This window comes from Mytilus californianus, unplaced genomic scaffold, assembly GCF_021869535.1.
Source record: "Mytilus californianus isolate M0D057914Y unplaced genomic scaffold, xbMytCali1.0.p SCAF_7, whole genome shotgun sequence".
Lineage (NCBI taxonomy): Eukaryota > Metazoa > Mollusca > Bivalvia > Mytilida > Mytilidae > Mytilus > Mytilus californianus.
The window spans coordinates 40,398,809-40,414,702 of NW_026262723.1; the positions used below are offsets into that span (position 1 = coordinate 40,398,809).

Sequence of the window (15,894 nt, forward strand, 5' to 3'; positions counted from 1 at the left end):
TTTCTGTTTTTTTTCAGTTCCTTTTTCTCTAACTGTTATTATTTTTGTAGTTTTTATTTCTCAAATTGCTGTCACACAACCCTATACATTACCTGTTATCGGTACTGCGGATACAATACGCTGTTAAAATAACTGTTTCGGCCAGTGGTCGTATACAGTAGATTTTTGTCTACGTTTCCAATTGAACTGCAATACAATGATTTTGAAGTAATGCGCAGCAGATTGTGTTCTGTGTTGTTGTAACGATAGCCGGTTTACAGGGTGCATGTGTGTCAATAAAATGTAAAACATATAAAGAGAAATAATGTAACATCTTAATTTGTGCCACACGTGGAGCAGGATCTGTTTTTTGTGGAGTTCGTGTTTCTCAGTCTTTAGTTTTCTATGTTGTATTTTATATACCGTTGTTTGTCTTTAGTGTGGTCTTTTTCTTTTTAGCTATGGCGTTGTCACTTTATTGTCGCCTTATGGGTTTGAATGTCCTTTTGATATCTTTCGCCTCTCTTTAACATAGACGTGAGAAATTCCGTTTCATAGAATGCACAGACTCCGACATTTAAAATGCATACAACAGAAATGTACAACCGCATACTTAAAGACATGTAGTTCAGTGATGGCCGATTGTATCCAGATTTGATTTGGTAGGAAGAAATGACCTGTCTAATTTTATCTGTTGATCTGAGATAACATTTTGTGTTCAAATATGTGCAGCTAGTAATGCTATAGAACAGTTTAAAGAAGTTTTTCACTTTTTGTTGTCGTAATGTGAAGAAAATAATCATGATTTTTTAATATAAAGTACTAAAATAGAGTATAAATTATGCAAAGATACGTCTGACTGAATTTGTTTGTATTAAATGAAGTTAATGACAGATATTATTGCTTAAATTTCATCGCCACCGTGATGCGAAGCAACCGCCCGTGCAAGGGCTATATAGCCAGTCAAGGTCGTTAAAAACTTCCATATATAGATGCGAAGTAATGATTTATTTACGTTATAGTTATTATCTTCCAATGTTCTGATGACTGAAAAATCTGAATATTTGGGACGGAACTAAAATTTATGAACCGAATTTAAACTAATCAAATCAAGCATTTTGTGGGGTAAATTAAACATCAGTAATGATACAAATTAATAAACAAAAGATTAAAATCTGTAACAACATGCCAAGTTCTAATCGTTCAAGTCCAATATTACGTGATATCAAATTCTCTAAATAACAATAATAAACAACATATAGCATTGAACAACCACTAACGAGGTTAGGCTGACTTGGGGCCGTCACTTGAATATTTAAAGGAGTTAAACAAGTCTCTTGTCATCAAAAACTCAATCCCCTTTTTTGTCTCAATTAGTAGATGATCAAAGGGCATATAAAAACACAAAATAAAATCAGTACACTTTATAATAACAGTATCAAAGATAACAAAATACACAAGTATCACCGGCAAGATTAAAATATATTGGAAAGAAAAATCGTCGGCATAAGAATTCCTACAGAATTCGAATGTTTGGAATTTCTTTAAATACTGATCTTCAAATCAGTAAATTATTGTGACGCAGAATATTTTCCAAAAAACTTATCATCGCCGTTACAAAAATTCCCTAAGAAATCATTTAAACATTTTAAATCAACTCTTTTTTTAGTATTTACTTAAGGAAACATAGGTGTAATATTCTATTCTACATTCTACAAGAATCGTTGAACTCACTTTCACAAGTATTCCGTTAATATAGAAAGTATACTACATCGAATTAAAATCATAAGAATAATATATTTTATTCTAACGTATACACTTCTGAAAAGACGGATGTATCCATGGTTGAACATAGGGACTTGACTACAGGTCAGATATATAGCCCGTTAATCGTCTACGTGCATTAAAAAACGTATACCCCTACTATCCAAAGCGGCCGTGTCACAATTTTTCCAACATGTCAACTTTTCTCCCTTTTGGGTTTTGAATAGTAGGGGTATACATTTTTTTTCAAATGCACGCAGACGATCAACGGGCTATATATCTGACTTGTAGTCAAGTTCCGAGCACTTGTTGCATGTTTCTGAATCCTATTTGTGAATGTGAATATATATTGTAATTTGTATAATTCATAATAAAATATTGCTTACACTAAAACTGTCTAGTAATTTAAGAAACCGACATTTCATATATATTATATATTTGTTTATCCACGTCAATCAACTTTCGCCGATACAAAATGGTGAAATCTTATAACTAACATCGTAACAGAAATATTATTGTGGAATAATTGGTACATTTTTCCTATACTATTTAAAGGTTGCAACTCCCTCTGACCTTGATCCAGAAATTTGGAACATGGGAAAGGGGGCGTAATTACCGAAAACGTAATATAAGGTTATATACCGTCGAACAGAGCGAGGCAACACATATTTTGGACAATTTTATACCAAAAAATTATATTTTTTCCGATCTAGCTGGGATAGGGATGCGTGTGCACGCCGTCTACGCCATCACTGAATCCGCCACTGTAGACGGTTTTGGTTGTTCCATGAAGAAACTTTTTTTACACTCTAAATGTTAAAATTTTAACTTTCCCAATTTTTTTTATCCTTCTAATGAAGGTTATTTCAGAAACAGGTCATTGGTATCACTGTTTTACTGGTAAAGGAAAGATAACTCTGGTAGAAAAAAATGTATGGCCTTTGTTAGTCTTGTATCATATTTAATTTTAGTTTCTTGTGTATAATTTGGAGTTTAGTATGACGTCCATTATCACTGAACTAGTATACATATTTGTTTAGGGGCCAGCTGAAAGACGCCTCCGGGTGCGGGAGTTTCTCGCTGCATTGAAGACCCATTGGTGGCCTTCGGCTGTTGCCTGCTCTATGGTCTGGTTGTTGTCTCTTTGACACATTCCCCATTTCCATTCTCAATTTTATGGCCTGGATTAGGGGTCGTTCATTTCTGTATTATTTAAATTTTTAGGTAATTTTTCGCTATTCTTTATATTTATTTAGCATTATTCTTTATATTTTAGCACCCCATTATTCTCTATTCTTTATTATTTCAAACGTAAAAAGCACGTATAAAATGTTATGTTGGAACAAGTTCTATAGATAGGCAATAAAGTAAATATGTATGATATATATCTTTGTAAGAAAATTCGCCACTTTGCAGTAAAGAGTACGGTCAATTTCACATGAATGGATGTTTTTTTTATAATTAAAATCTGTTCAAATGTATAAGAGAGCAGTAGACCGAGCAATGCATGGTTATCATTTCAGATCTTTCTTTGTCATTTTATCATTTCAGATCTTTCTTTGTCATTTTAAAGCCTGAAGATTCGAAAATAAGCTAGGAAACTTTGTTTAGAGTAAGCAGTCAAATTATTTATACTAAGAAATCAATCTGCCAAAATTTTGCGCAAACACTACAAAGAGCTACCAGCAAATAATTTTTGTTTGACCATAATATCAATTTGAGCAAAATTTTCGAAAATGGTATACATGAGCAAGTATGAACATATGATATGCTTTCACTATCGAAACTTTAGTCTTCTCACAATCACTAAGTAGCCACTTTGGTTTTTTCCTGAATACACTGAAATAATAATCAAAATGAAAATAATATAAAGCGCTGATTACATGTACTTAGATGAGTTTGTATTTCATTAGCATCATTTGCAGCTATGTTCCATGGCGACGGCTTGTCCATTACAAAGTTGAAAACTGATCTGCATATCAGCATATGTTTTGAAAGATTAAGCCGAGTGTTTCCCAATGATGATATGCTTTGCTATGGAGGCAATCTACACCAAAACAAATAATTCATAATCCAGGAATAATGATATAAATCCACTCTATGAATAACTTTTCAAGACCATGCATGCGGTTTCCATGCATATCAAAAGTAATGCAATAAGCACTAAACTGTAAGTTTAACGATGGCGATTATCCGCTTTCACTACACTGCAGATCGGTTCTAAATTAAAAACGAACACTTGCGTAAGTAATTAAACACCTCAATCGGTTTTGTGGTTTTTGAAAAAGACGTTTCATCCAATCGGTCTCCATCACTGGCCATATCAACACTTTTTATCATTTTTTGAATCATAACAGTACTAAGTTCAAAAGACTTTGTTGATGTCTATCAAAAGAACATTCCTTCCATATTTCCTTCTCTTTTGTCGGCAGTGTTTTTCTAAAGAAACAGCTAGCAAAGATCGAATGATGCAGACTACTAGTATATACGAAGCTAATATGAGGGTACCCAAACGCACATATTTTGACGGTTTTTTAACCTACGTTTATCTAAGAAACAGAAAATAGTTTACATTCTGTGTTTATTATGTAGATGTATTCTTATTTACTATATTTGTCAGTCTACAAATTTAATTTTGAATCCATACTGAATCATAGAAAAATGGGTTTGAACTGACCCCGAAACGACCTAAGATTTTGTAATGAGGAATGCCTAAATATTACCTTCATACTTAACTTAACATCCGTAACATCGAATAAATGATGCAACATTTGTGCAAATTGGGTACTCGGTGCAATTTGGGTACTGTAACGTTTTGTTTTAGATGAGACTAATATTAATCAAAGAAATCTGTAGCACTCATTGTTAGTGGACCTCTATATTTTATAAATCTGATATTGACAATTAAAGTCAATAAGATTAACTAAAAGCGGACGGGATACACTGTTTTAGAAATTATCGCGGAATAATTTCACAAAGCACTACTTTTTAATTAATGGTTGATGTTTACATCATACTTATGTTGGTTCTTTCCTCGTCGTCGTCGGTAAATCTTTTATATTCAGCACGTCCAGCAGGAGTAAGTCCAAATCGTCCGCATTTGTTTCTTCTGAAAAGACATAAATATAACTCAATACATTGAACGACTTTTCTGGTTCACCAGTATCAAAATAAAACATTGAATGTAGTTTCATATAGTTTTGTTCTTTCAAGGTATAATTGTCTGAGGACTTCCATTTTTAGAGACCCTCTGAAAAAGGACTTTTTGCAATATAACGGGAAATGGATTGCCATCTATGCTTGCAACGATATGAAAATATAATATACAATAAAATCATCATCTCAAAACAAGACAAGAACGCATACACATAAAAAGATGGCCAGTACTGATTATTATACTGACTTGCTGATGAATATCATTTTTTTCTAGATTGTAAAATGAACTCAACTTTTAAGAGATCAGTTATTTTAAAAAATCGATAATAGAAAACCTGGCTTTACAAATTCTCGACCACTGTTCAAGATAAAACAACTTTTAATTCTGAATCTGAACTTTTGACAGCAGTAGGTGACTTTATAAAGCAATCTTAAGAGTTGCGAAAATGAAGTCCATCTCCATCAAAAGTTAAATTCCTATGTTTTTGTTTATGTCTAAACTTGACTGTTTTGTTAATATTGTGTTATATGGTGTTAAATTTTGTGTTTTTGCGCGACCCATATGGGTGTAATTTGCAAATAAATTATTATTATTTTGCCTAAAATGTACACGGTATTGTAGTACGTCTATGAGCTGAACGGTACAGCAATAGCAAAATCAAAAGAAAACAAAGAGATTAAAATCTCGAAAGTTATATTTTATATATTTTCGAATAAATACAATAAACAATTTATCAACAACATTTTGCATTTCCCCAAAAATCTTTGTCTTTTATTTCTCTAAACGCCTTTGTACATGTTTGTGACGATTTATTTTTATCAGGGGTTACCAAGAACTTGCTGTCCTATAGGGATGTTAATAATCGATTTATGCGCTAATTTCACGTTAGTTTTGTCAATTTGTCTTACTATGTTGTTTTGTGAGACCTATTCGTGATGCCGGTCCAGTCTTTTTCAATCTACAACTTAAATTCATTGATTTCTGTCAATGAAATTGTGCCGTATTTTATATTTCACATGGGCTTCATTGTTAGCTCCCTAGTGTTGTATTTAACCTAAACGTGTTCTTGAGTAAATGAAAAATCCGGATTGATGACTACGAAATAAATAAGACTAACATTTCCACACACTGTCACAGCCAAGTAGACTATAGCAGACTACATATGCAGGGTTAAAAACAAACTAATCAAAACTCAAAACCAAAGAATTGTTCATATATTTGGCAGCGGATCTTTTCGATGGGTAAATTAATGTTTTCTTGAGACACCTTATGTAAATATGAATCCGGCTTCTTAAAGAAATAAACAGCAATTGATATTGTTTACTTACCTTTTAACGCAGACAAATCCAACTGCAGTAAATATCAGTGCTAATACTACCAACACTACAATAACGATTGGTCCTGGACTTTTTGATTTTGTTTTTTGATTTTGATGTTGGCAGTTGACTGTACAATTTACTACCACGCTTGGGGTGAGCGCACTAACTGTTGAAAACGACACAAACTCCGGTGTCGTCAATATGGCTACAGAAGAACTTGTGGCTACTATTTCAGATGTCATCACAGAATTCGATTTCGCTGACACAGTCATTGAATTCGATATCGCTGACACAGTAGTTGAATACGATATCACTGATATCGTCGATACCGTTCTAGATTTTGATATTGACAATGTATTTGCTGAACTAGATTTAATTGATAAAGAACTTTCAATGTGTGTGCTTAATGATGATAAGCTACTATTATTCGCCACAGAGGTAGAGGAAACTGTATATGAAGTTGAAAGAGACACAGCTGTTCGTGTAAATGAAGAATTGGCTATGTCAAAAGTAGATGTGGTTATTATATTCGTCATTTCGGCAATTGACGGTTGAATTTGTGTTGATGTGACACCAGTGTTTGAGGGGTGGATTTCATGTGAAATTATTGGTTTCGACGGTGTTGGGTTCGGTGTTGGTGGTTTTGATGGTGTTGGATTCGGTGTTGGTGGATTCTGTGGTGCTGGTGCTGGTGTTGTCCCATCATGATCACAATATGTTTCTAAAATTAAAAAAAAGTATAGTTATCCAAATCAGAAGGCTTCAAATATCGCTTCAGCGTTAATTACTAGTAGCTTTTTCATTTTCAAGATCTAACCTTTAAATGAATTTGAAAATGTGTCAAATAAGAATTATATGATCCAAAGAAACTACAAACCTCTATGGCAACCTGACTAATTTACTTTTCCGTTCAAAGATTTGGAAGTCCTTCAATTATTCACTGTTCTCGGTCAATCTTATCTTTTAAACTGGATATACAACAGTGTCCTTTTTTTAAATTTTATATTACATGGTTGATTGTGTTTTATTGACGAATAACCCACATCCCTTTTTCTGTTTTCTGTTAGTTTTTTTTTTTTTTTTTTTTTTTTATATTAATATTGGTTATATAATTTTGTTGTTTTGAATAAATTAGAAAAAAATAACACCAAATGCTCAATTGTATTTGTAGGTAAAATTATAAATAGGTGAAAATTCCTATGAAAATATTTATCTTCATTATATAGCACTGAATTATTGCAGGAGATTTTAACACCATTAGTAGAGGGTCTGGATGGGGTCCTTCATGTCTGTAATCTTAAATTTTGGGGTAATTTTTCTCTATTCTCAATTTTTTTGGCCCATTTTTTGGGGTATCATTGGCCCATTATTCTCTATCCTCTGCAAACCCCATCCAGACCCCACTAACAGATTAATGTTAATGTATATTTTTTTTAAGTCAGTGGTTGTATATATATATATATATATCTGTTGGTTCAATAATCTGGTGTTCATGGTAGTTTTATAATATTGTTAGAAACCGCATATTGAACTCTAAATGTCTACTTAGATTTATAATAATGTTTGGTTGCTGTCTCGTTGAAATATTCCACACAATTTCAATGTGCTTTAGTTCCTCTATGAAGAGATCACAGTTCAAATCAAATGCTGTGTCGTCTGTTCTGAAATTTATTTCTGTTTGGAATCTCAAACATAATTGAAGTTATTTCCAGATTTATAAATATGTATAAATATTCCACACAATTTCAATGTGATTTAGTTCATTTATGAAGAGACCATAGTTCAATTAAAATTCTGTATCGTCTGTCATGAAATTTGTTTCTGTTCGAAATCTCAAAACATGAATAAAGTTGTTTCTAGATTTTTAAACATGGATGACAAAATTAATGTGCACCAAGGAAACATTTTTAATGACAACTACATTTGTGTAGCCATTTCCTTAACACAATTAAATTTCAATATATTTTTTAAAAATGAGAATGGAAACGGGAAATGTGTGAAAGAGACAACAACCCGACCAAAGAGATGAAAACAGCCCAAGGCCACCAATGGGTCTTCAACACAGCGAGAAAATCCCGAGTTTTATTTTATGAGGCCGTGATGCTGGGTCCTTCATTTCTGCATGTATTCTTTAATTTTTCGTTCATTTTCTAAATTCTTTATTTGTTTTGCCTATTATTCTCTATTCTTTATATTTAAGCACCCACTTTTTCTCTATTCTTTATTATTTTTGCCAATTTTCTTTATTCTTTTTTTTTTTGGCCCATTTGTCTGTACTCTTGGTCCATTATACTCTGTTCTGTTAACCCTATTCAAACCCTCTGTTATCCCTCACAACTTTAATATACACGGAAAATTGATTGTGAAACAGTAATACTACATTGCGAAAACAACAATATACATGTAAATTCGTGTCCCCCTGAAGATCAGATTTCAACTTTGAAATAAATGTTCAAAATTCAAAATATTTGTTAACTAAAGTTGAACGACTAAGGTTGACTTTGATTAAAATTTGCATCAATGTTGTGTGTCCGCTGTACAATAAATACCAAGTGCATCTGAAGAAAAGGGAAAATGTTGATTGTGGAAAAGGGTGGTGGTGGGGATGGGGCTGTAAGTAAGCAAGCATTGGATTGAAACTAAAATTTTGCTTAAAATAAATGACATCAATTAGCGGATCCAAAAAAAAAGGGGGGGTCCGGGTGTTGGAACCCACCCTTTTCTTTTTTGATTTTATTCTATTTTTAATTATGTGAACGTTTCATGGTGTTCAGGGGGTTGGAACCACCTCCCACAACCCTTTTTCAAAATAGTTTGACCCACGCCCGATATAGATTATTGAAGGGTTTTCGTGGCCGTCTGAGAGCAGTTAACGAGTAATATTTCATGGGTAGCTTACGAATTGAAACACACTGACTTAATCATCTGCATGACTTTGAATAATACTTGCAACTGATAAAATTTGGCATTGAGATAGTATGTGACATTATATTTTTATATGTATACATTTAAATATATATGGCAAGGTTGATGATAACCTACTTAATAAAAAAAAATCAATAAATAGTTTTGTAGTTTTTATGAACACAAAGGTGTACAGCCTTGTCGTCTTAAATAAACGATATAAGGAAATTGATTTTGTTTCTAATGTTAAACAATACATACCAGTAAACAGATTAAATAAATGCAGAGATAAAATAAAAAACTTCATTTCATTGCTGGTAATAAATATTGAATATATCCTTCCTGGTGAAATTTTTAAAACTGATATCAAAATTCTTCCTGTGATTCGGTCATAAGCCAGAGCCTCATATATTGTCTACACTAAATGATCGATTTACGCAGGTAAATACTGGCCTATAAATTGAAATGTTTTTTTTACATCCTTGTGCCGGTCCTGTTCAGTAATTACCATACTTACGCAAGATTGCGCAACAAGCATGACAAGATTGAAACCAAAACAATTACAAAAATGCTATGATCCGGTTTCATGTAGATGTGATCCGGTTTATACCCCAAGCAAAAAAATGTTTCATTATTTATATAGACGGGTATATATGATTTATGTAAATATTTTTCTCTTTTAAAAGTAATGTCAATAAAACCCCTAAAGGTTCTGTTCCTCTGTTGAACATAAAATATTTGAAGGTGAAATGAATAAAAAAGAGGACAAAAATAAAATGAATGACAAAAAATAATAATGAAACCACGTGGACATATTTTTAAAGGAAAACCCGTATCAATCAGTTCTTTACATTATTTACAGTATTGTTCAAATGTAGCTTGAGGGTATTTTTGTCACATTGAAGTTTAAATCATATAAGGAGTGTATAGTATAGTGTGTTTTAAATGTTTAGATTTAAAATTCAGAGTAAAGCTTTTTTACGAAAAACGAGACTTGTTGAAATTAGATATTTAAACTAATTTGGCAAGTTGAATACATAAGTAAACTAATTTGGAAGGATTTTTAATACGAAACGTTTTGTTACGCACGACAACATATACACCGGTAGCGGATATATAAGATAACACGATACCAAATGGCATCTCCCGATTTCTAAAATTTTTGGCACACTTTTATATTGATTCGAGTTACATTGGAATATCAAATAAAAAAGGGGGTCACCATTTTTTGTTTTTGTAATTTTTATAAGAAAATGTCAATTTTGGCAACAAATTTACATAGATATATAGGAAAAATGCCTTTTTTTTTAACTTATTTTTTTTTATATTTTTCAATGGCTGGCTTTGTTCTTATATTTGGAGAAAGACTAAAAACTAACATAATATCCAGGATTGTATACTGAATCCATGCATTTATAGAAACATATATCATCCTCCTTGTTTTTTTTTAGATAAATTGCTCGAAGTTCATCGTTACGCTTAGAATTTGACAGAAAACGTGTAACGTTGCTGAATACAAAATAACGTTTTTTTTACTCAGAGGTATTGAAAAAACATGTAACGGGATCTAAATGATGTTTTATTTTATTTCAGTATTTTCATTTCCCTTGTCGGCTTTCATAAATTTCCTTTTAATTCAATAAAACATTCTACTGGTTTAATTTTATTTTGTCCTAACCGGGTCCACATTCAGCTTTTCAAAACTGAATCTTCAACTCAACCCTATACCCAAGAAGACAAAGGTGATGCCATCGCTGCATCTATGCATGAATAAAGCGCTTCAAAATATTTGATTAAGTAAACAGTGGTGTTGAAGTAAAAGTGTGAATTGATTGATTGTTGGTTGCTTAACATCCAGTGGCAAATATTTCATACATGGACGATAAATTATACAATTTGAATTAATTTAGTTGTGTCTAAACAACACATTGGATGCATCCGTCGAAAAAGGTTAAACAAATTTGTAAGTTGTGAAAATAATTTAAAAAAAAACAATATCCTGATAAAAAACACATTCTAAATATAGTTTGGCCTATATAAACGTATGAGTTGTGTGCGTAGTTAGTCGGACAAACCTTGCAAACTGTATGCAAAATTTCACTTAATGTACCAAAAAAAACCCTGAGAATATATATGCATCCTTTATGTAAGTAAAACACTCGATGCAATATATAATTTCAAGCTTGAAATTGTACATGTAGGAGGAGTAAGCTGCGTGCCTTTATATATTATCAAAATGCCAAATTTCATCAACCGGTAATTTAAAAACAAACAAACAAAAATCCTAATAATATGCACACCTATAATATATGTACATGTAACACCAGCCTATGTGCATAATTTAAAAGTTGAAGCTTAAAAACTGTAGTCCTAAGAAATTAGCCGTATAAACCCTCTATACCAAGTGCGGGACAGATGGTCGAACAGACACGGGTAAAACAATATGCTCCCGGCATTTTGTCGAGGGCGCAAAATATATATTATCGTATATGATGATTTCCTATTCTATAAGGCATTTGGTGACAACATTTCTTTTGGAATAAGCAGTTCATAGAGGAATGGTAATTTGTAGATCTCAAATATAGCAATGTAAGCAAGCTAACATCTAGGATGGGAATTTGTCTCATTGACAATTATACCATATCTCCATATTTCATAATGATTTGAGTTTTCTCCAGAAATACAAGACGTTTAAAGACTATAACAAATATGTACTAGGAGACTGAAATAGATTACTGTTATAATTACAATCAATCTGACTATTGTTGTGAACATATGATGTAAGTAATTTGATGTATTTTAATATTTGCTATACAAATATAAAAATAAAGGAGATGTGGTATGATTGCCAATGAGACAACTATCCACCAAAGTTCAAATGAAGTGGATGTAAATATACTTATTAACTTTTTCAATTCAAGGGACCAACGAATCTTTACTAAAACTACAAATTAGCGGTAAAAAATACTCTTCCATCCTGCATTAGTCACCTGTTATCTAGATTTCTTTGGTTTTGTGAGTCGTTAATTGGCCAGTTGCTGTCTTATTGTATATATCTCATTCCCATTCATTCAAACAAAGAATTACCAACACTTTTTTTACATATAAAAATAAGGAGATGAGGTATGATTGCCAATGAGACAACTATCCACCAAAGTTCAAATATTTGTAAAGTACACTGTACATACATATTTGTATATGTTAGCGGCAATAGGTGAAATTAGGTATTAAGCTTAAATTCTATGCAACAGGCTAACGCCTAGGCAGTAAGTCAATTGCCTAAATGATGTTAGGCATTACTCTTAAATCATCCTAGGATTTAAGCTTAAATCCTGAAAAATGTGTCCAGGCATTAATCTTAATGCCTAAAATGTAAACGAGAGTAAATAAAAAGTTATTTATTCAAAGTTAAAATACGTTTGGTACATAATACCATGATAAGAACTGAAGTTTAAAATGTCAAATTCCTGAAATAAAGTCACTAGTCATGGCGACTTTAGTTTTTACTCGGATATAACCAAAGTTATAAATTCACGACGATTGTCACTTTGAAGTTTATTGAGCGCACCAATTGTGAAAACATCAATTTACTCAAAAGTCACCTTTGAAGCATATTTTGACGTGAGAACTCTAGTGTTACAAGCTTTTTATTAGGTGATTTTATAGAAATTTATAGTTTCCATCTGGGTTTGATTGGAAATATATTCAGTCACTATGACCTCTAATGCTGAACTCTTTGGATAAAATGGGTTCGAGAATATTGTTTTTCTTTAATTGTTTAACATTTCATACCGATATAACATGTTACTTTTATTATTCTTCCCTTAGTTTATTTATTTTGTATTTACATTGTATCATAGGTCAAATTTATTTGTTCAGTGTATGTTCAATGGTGTTAATATGTCCTTTGATTGAGTTAAGCTATTTCAGTTGATATTTTATAGTGTGTCTTTCTATGTTGTGATGTTACACTATTATTTCAGAAAAAGGGTGAAGGTTTGGTACCATTAAAACGTTTAAACCCGCTGCATTTGTTTGCACCTGTCCTAAGTCAGGAATCTGATGTTCAGTAGTTGTCGTTTGTTGATGTGGTTCATAAGTGTTTCTCGTTTCTCGTTTTTTATATAGATTAGACCGTTGGTTTTCCCGTTTGAATGGTTTTACACTAGTAATTTTTGAGGCCCTTTATAGCTTACTGTTCGGTGTGAGTCAAGGCTCCGTGTTGAAGACCGTACTGTGACCTATAATGGTTTACTTTTATAAATTTTGACTTGGATGGAGAGTTGTCTCATTGGCACTCATACCACATCTTCTTATATCTATTCACTAATTCTCCGTTCCCTAAATACTTTTTCTTCATGTTATAATTTTCACAAAGTAAAATAAATAGTTCAATGGAAAGATGATGTGTGTAAAAATTCATATCTATAGTTGTCTACTTTTGACCAGAACAAAACCAGCTCGACCATTAAAGAGCGAATTTTCTTCAAATAATTTTCAGATAGAATCATCAACCCACCTCCATTCATTAGATACAATCACTTGTTTGAAACATATCAATTTTTGTAATACCACAAATAAATACAAGTTAATTCTGTTATGAATATGAAAAAATATTAAAATTTGAAGATTTGTTAAATTTATGTATATTAATATTTGGAATATAATATAGACGATTCTTTACATGAAGAATATTTCACACAATGTACATTTACATGAAAGATAAAGCAAAAATCCTAAAGTTCACTTATTGCCTGAAATGATGTTTGGCAATAGGTTGAATAATCATCATAAGATTTCAGGAAATAAGCTTAATGCCTGAAAATTTCAGGCAATAACTTAATGCCTGGGATTTAAGCTTAATGCCTAATTTTACTTATTGCCGCTAACATATACAAAGTTATAAAAACTCTTTATAAGACTGCGAATACCCTCGGGCTTTTTCCGACACCTATGTGAGTAATATGCCCCTTCCCTCAAAAAGGAACCTTTGCTAATCGTCTGTGAGTCGTTTTGTCTCCCCACTTTGTGAAATGGTGCGCTTTTCATCATCTGTACTTGTACATCATGACCAACTGAAAACACCAAAAACACACCCATCCCCGAAAACCTAAGCGTAAATAAACATGAATCTAAAATCGAAATAATTTTAAGATCTCGTTGGTTTTTTTTTGTTTAATTTGTTTCTGCCGTTTGAATAATATAGGTTCATGAAAATACTCTTGATAATTTTTGATGCGCTTTTCTGGATACCGATCATTCATTTATTGCGAGACTACGTTTTTTTAATGAATGATTTATTTCAGAATGGAATTAAAAAAAAAATATGTAACGGATGAATGATTTAATTTTATTTCGTCCTAACCGAGTGCACATTTAGTGTTGACATCCCATATTTTTAAGCCTTTGTTAACTTTCTCCTCATTCCGATGTGGCTGTCCTGTGTAGACTGCGCTAATACGATTACAATGCTATCACTTTATTTTCAACCAGCTTCTGAAACCATATCGAATATTTTTCTGTACAGTCCAATAAATTTCCGAAACTGTTTACATTTGGAACATAGGGAAAGTTGTTCGGCCAAATACATGTAACCAAGTTTTCTGGATTATCCTTGTTTAACACGGCTCCAAGAGATCCCGTCAAAGATTAACGAGGGTCTGGATAGGGTGTCCTTTATTTCTGTAATCTTTAATTGTTTAGGCCATTTTTCTCTATTCTTTATACTTTTTGCCCATTATTCTCTATTCTTTATATTTTTATTACCTCATTATTCTCTTTTCTTTTTCTTTTTGGTCCATTTTTCTATACTAGTATTCTTTATATTTTTTGCCCATTATTTTCTATTCTGTAAACCCCCATCCAGACCCATATTAACCCACCAAAGTACAACAACCTTAGCAATTTCGATACATAACATATTTCACTACTATAAAAAAAGGAGATGTGGTATGATTGCTAATGAGACAACTATCCACCAAGGTTCAAATGGAGTAGATTTGAGCAATTATAGGCAATCTTACGACCTTCAACAATGAGAAAAACACATACCGTATAGTTGGCTATAAAAGGCCCCGACATGAAAAATACGAAAGAATTCAACTGAGAAAACTAACGGCCTAAATTATCACAAAACAATTTACGAAAAAATGACAGACATGAACCAACGACAACCACTGACTCGGAACTACAGTTATAAGTTGCCCAGTAGCCAGTGATGTGATGGACATGAAGTACTATATATATATATATATATATATACTAACATATTGATAGGTTCTCAACTGGCAGTTTTTTTACGACCGCAAAATTATAAGTCGTCGTCGTCCGAAGACACATTGGTTTCCGGACAATAACTTTTGTTTAAGTGTATGGATTTCTATGAAATTTTACCATAAGGTTTATGACCACAAAAGGAAGTTTTCGATTGATTTTGGGGGTTATGGTCATAACAGTTCAGGAATTAGGGGCCAAAATGGGCCCAAATAAGCATTTTTCTAGTTTCCAGACAATAACTTGTGAAATGGTGTATTGATCTCTCTGAAATTATACCACAAGTTACCATATCACAAAGGGATGGTAAGAATTAGCTTTGGAGGGTTATTGCTCAAACTGTTTAGGAATTAGGGGCAAAAAGGGGGAAAAACAAAGGTTTCCAGGTTAATGGACAATTACTTAAGTACAAAACATAATTTCAAAGAGTGTAAGGGAGGTAATTCAAACACATATTGTCAAATTACCTCCCATACACTGCTTGTGAATTATTTATAA

At 32.3% G+C, this 15,894-nt stretch overlaps 1 long non-coding RNA gene across 1 annotated transcript; it reads right to left on the minus strand.

The window, feature by feature from the left end:
• Nucleotides 1-1,388: 1,388 nt before the first annotated feature.
• LOC127710070 (uncharacterized) lies at nucleotides 1,389-9,730 on the minus strand. Its single transcript, XR_007985926.1, has 3 exons — nucleotides 9,385-9,730; nucleotides 6,229-6,940; nucleotides 1,389-4,852 (listed from the first exon to the last, which is right to left on the minus strand). It is a non-coding gene; the product is annotated as an uncharacterized LOC127710070 (long non-coding RNA).
• Between the last annotated feature and the right edge of the window lie 6,164 nt (nucleotides 9,731-15,894).